Source organism: Nicotiana sylvestris, chromosome 8 (assembly GCF_000393655.2).
Source record: "Nicotiana sylvestris chromosome 8, ASM39365v2, whole genome shotgun sequence".
Lineage (NCBI taxonomy): Eukaryota > Viridiplantae > Streptophyta > Magnoliopsida > Solanales > Solanaceae > Nicotiana > Nicotiana sylvestris.
This window is the reverse complement of record NC_091064.1, coordinates 125,322,061-125,326,483: the sequence shown is the minus strand read 5'-3', so window position 1 is coordinate 125,326,483 and position 4,423 is coordinate 125,322,061. Positions and strand designations below refer to the sequence as shown.

The 4,423-nt window shown below is 39.2% G+C and overlaps 1 long non-coding RNA gene across 1 annotated transcript; it reads right to left on the bottom strand.

Moving 5' to 3' along the window:
* Positions 1-2,698: 2,698 nt before the first annotated feature.
* Positions 2,699-3,560, bottom strand: LOC138874421 (uncharacterized). Its single transcript, XR_011401402.1, has 2 exons — positions 3,455-3,560; positions 2,699-2,944 (listed from the first exon to the last, which is right to left on the bottom strand). It is a non-coding gene; the product is annotated as an uncharacterized lncRNA (long non-coding RNA).
* Between the last annotated feature and the right edge of the window lie 863 nt (positions 3,561-4,423).

Genomic DNA, 4,423 nt, shown 5'->3' with positions numbered 1-4,423 from the left:
GTCATCAATTTGGTATCCCATAAGACGAGCTGGATAGTAGATTCTAGAGCTACCTTACATGTCACACCAAGAATAGTCTTTTTCTCATCTTATACTTATGTTGATTCTGGAATGTTAAAGATGGGCAATGCTAATGAAGTTAAGGTATTTGGTGTTGGCACAGTTTGTTTGAAATCTAATAATGGCTCAACGTTAGTTCTTTAAGATGTCAAGCATGCTCCAGACTTTCCTTTCAATTTGATCTCCGTAGGAAGATTAGACAATCAAGGTTACCATAATGCCCTCTTTAATGGAAAATGGAAGATCACCAAGGGCTCGTTAGTAGTGTCTTGAGGAGTCAAGTCTGGTCATTTATATGTGACACAGGGCTCTATTATTAAGGACTCCATAAATCTGGTGGAAAATGATACTTTATCAGAATTATGGCACAGAAGATTGAGTCATATGAGAGAGGGGGATTACGTGTTTGGCTAAGAAAAGTTAGCTTTCTGGAGTGAAATAATCAAAGCTGAAAAGGTGTATCCATTGTTTAGCTGGCAAATAGAAAAGGGTCTCCTTTCATAGCCATCCTCCTTCAAGAAAGGCCGATTTATTGGAGCTCGTACACTCTAATTTTTGTGGTCCTTTTAAAGTAAAGTCAAAAGATGGTGCACTTTACTTTGTGACTTCATTGATGATCATTCCCGTAAGCTCTGGGTGTATCCTTTGAAATCTAAAGATCAAGCACTTGACATGTTTAAGTAATTTTAGGCCTTAGCCGAGAGACAGACGGGAAAGAAATTAAAATGTATTTGCACTGACAATAGTGGTGAATATTGTGGTGTCTTTAATAACTATTACAAGGAACAAGGAATTCGTCATCAGAAAACTTCGCCCAAGATGCCTCAATTGAATGGTTTGGCAGAGAGGATGAATAGAACTCTAGTTGAGAGAGTTAGATGCTTGCTTTCAGAGGCCAAACTTCCAAATACATTTTGGGCGGAAGCACTTAAACTGTTGCCTGTGTTATCAATTTGTCTCATGCTGTTGCTTTGGATGGTAATATCCCAGACAGAGTTTGGTTTGCTAAAAGTGTTTCTTATAATCACCTGAGAGTGTTTGGTTGTAAAGCTTGTGTGCATGTTCCTAAAGATGAGAGATCGAAACTGGATGTCAAAACTAAGCAGTGCATCTTTATCGGTTATGGTCAAGATGAGTTTGGGTATCATTTTTATGATCCAGTTGACAATAAATTTATTAGAAGTCATGATGCAATATTCTTTGAAGACCAGACTATTGAAGATATTGACAAAGCTGAGAAGATAGACTCTCAGAGTAATGAGAGCTAGTTGATATTTGTGACGACCCGGCCGGTTGTCTTAGAAATTTACGCCCTGATCCCCTATTAATTGCATTCCCCGTGTTTATTTCGGTTATTTTGATTTACCGGGATGTTCGGTTTTGAGTTTCGGAGAGTTTTGGGACACTTAGTCCCTAAATGAGAGCTTAAGTGTTGGAAAGTTGACCGTAATCGAAACAGTGTGAAGACGGCCTCGTAATGAATTCTGATGGTTCTGTTAGCTCCGTGGGGTGATTTCAGGGTTAGGAGCGTGTTCGGATTGTGTTTTGGAGGTCCTAGCTAATTTAGGCTTGAAATGCCGAAAGGTCTTCGATAGTAAGATTTTGATCCGAGGGTCAGAATGGAATTCCAAAAGTTGGAGTAGCTTCGTAGTGCTGAATGTGACGCGTGTGCAAAATTTCAGGTCATCTGGACGAGGGTTGGTAGACTTTTTGATCGAAAGCGTATTTTTAGAGTTTTGGAGTTCTTAGGCTTGAATTCATGGTTAATTCGTCATTTCGATGTTGTTTTAGGTGTTTTAAGGATTGGTATAAGTTTGGACAATGGTATTAGACTTGTTGGTGCCTTTGGTTGAGGTCCCGGGGGCCTCGGGATGATTTCGGATGGTTGACGGAAGGATTTTGGAGTTTGGAGTTACAGCTTCAGCTGGTTTTCTTTCATAACTGCACCTACGAGTGTGGGACCGCAGGTGCGGAGCCGAAGAAGCGGCATTTAGCATCGCAAAAGCAGAAATGGAGAGGTTCAGCAAGAGCCGCAAAAGCGGTAGAATTTTCGCAGGAGCGGTACCACATCTGCGGATGGGGAGTCACAGATGCGGAAGTTGTGCTTTAAGTGAAAAGTCGCAGATGCGACCATGTACTCGCAGAAGCGGAATAACTGGGCAGAAACATATAAATTCTTGCCTTCGCGAAATTTAGCCATTTTCACCTCTTTTCAAACGGGAAGAAGCTTGGGGAGCACTTTTCAAGAGGGATTTTCAGAGGAGTTCATTGGGGTAAGGTCTTTGGTCCCTAAACTCGTTATTGGGATGATTTTTATAAATTTAAGCATGAACAATTAAGGAAAATCAGTGGTAAATTGGAGGTTAGGTCTTGACTAATTAGAGACCTTTGAGTGATGATTTAAGGGACCATTTGAGGTCCGATTTTGGTACTTTTAGTATGACTGAACTCGAGAGAGTGTGAAACAGTGAAGCCGATTCAAGTTCGCACTATAAAGTTGGGAAATAACTTAAGTCTGGTTCAGAGCAAAGCATTGGATACCTTCCTTTACCATGATATTAAAGTTCCCCAACAAAACGAAATGGTATTGAAGTTCCTTTACATAGAAAGAGCAAAGGAAATGCAATTTAAGTTTCCATTGATACAAGAAAATATTATTTGTATAATCCATCCGTCAAAATACAATTGCTCACCTTTTTTACAAGCCTGCTTTCTGCCTATTATTTGGACCTGGTAGTGGAAACAGACACCAATTTGAAATAGAAACTACGATCATTTTAACAGTCCAATATCTATTACACATTTGATTCATTAGGAGGAAGAAAAGACACACAAACTTATCAACCTGGCAATTGTTCTCCATAGCACATATAGAATAAATAGCCTGCAAAAATAAGAATAGACCTATAATATCAATATTCAGGTCTATAACACTCCAATATAATAAAAAACAATGAACAGAGAAACAGACAAGTGCTAAATCTTGCAATATTGAGTGACCGTACGCATTTTTAACCTCTGTTGAACATGACAATGCAAACGTATAAATGTTTCAAATACGAATTGCCAAAGTTATTCTCAGTTTTCTTCACTATTTTTTCTTTTACATAAATACCACTTTCAAGACTAACAATGTGAAGGCCAAAAGGAAAGGAAGAAGAAGAAGAAGAGAGAAAAGTTTCACAGAATACCCATGGTCCAATAGCTTGTCGCTCGACGAATGTAACATAAAGATAGTATGATTAAGTCAAATAGACAAAAGCAATTATTTTATAAAAGGGACAAACCTGAGTTGGATTAATGAATTTCAAATTATTATCATTTACATAAACCAAGAAAATAAAAGAAGAACAAAACCAAAGGGGATTATGTTTAGGTATTGAAAAGCAATTACCCCACCGAACAGTAAGGGATTAATAATCATCCGTGTGTATGCGAGTTTGAGACATATGTGCTATATTGGAAATCAGTCCGACACTTGAGAGTTTTTGATTAAGAAGGTAATGGATACATCATTGGAATTGAATCCCCTTTGTTGATTCATTCTCTGTTTTTGGTGCCGTGCAATTGAAGCGTGGAGTTTCTGGTTTCACAGGTTGTTGTGAGCTGAGCAATAAACCTGCTGATGTAATTTAACCTTCCCAACAAACTCATTACTTCAGTTTTGTTCCTTGGAGGTGGCAATTCTTGGATGGCTTTGATTTTTGATGGGTCTAGCTCGATGCCTCGCCGACTGACTATGAATCCCAGCAACTTTCCAGATGGAACTCCAAATGCGCATTTGGCAGGGTTAAGCTTGAGGTTGTACCTGCGAAGTCTTAAGAAGAATTTCCTCAAATCCCCAACGTGGTCGGCCTGATGCTTTGATTTTATGATCACATCGTCCACGTATACCTCAATCTCCTTGTGTATCATATCATGAAACACTGTGGTCATTGCTCTCATATAGGTTGCTCCGGCGTTCTTTAAACCGAATGGCATTACCCGGTAGCAATAAGTTCCCCATGGTGTGATGAATGCCGTCTTTTCTGCATCTTCTTCATCCATTAGAATTTGATGATACCCGGCATAACAATCCACGAAAGATCCTATCTCATGCTTGGCGCAATTATCGATCAAAATATGGATATTGGGTAATGAGAAATTATCCTTTGGACTTGCTTTGTTGAGATTGCGGTAGTCGACGCATACTCTGATCTTGCCGTCTTTCTTTGGTACAGGAACGATATTAGCTAACCAAACAGGATATCGAGTGACTCGAATGACCTTTGCTTCCAACTGTTTGGTGATTTCTTCTTTAATTCTCACACTCATATCAGACTTGAATTTTCTCAGCCTCTGATTGACAGGAGGCACCATTGGA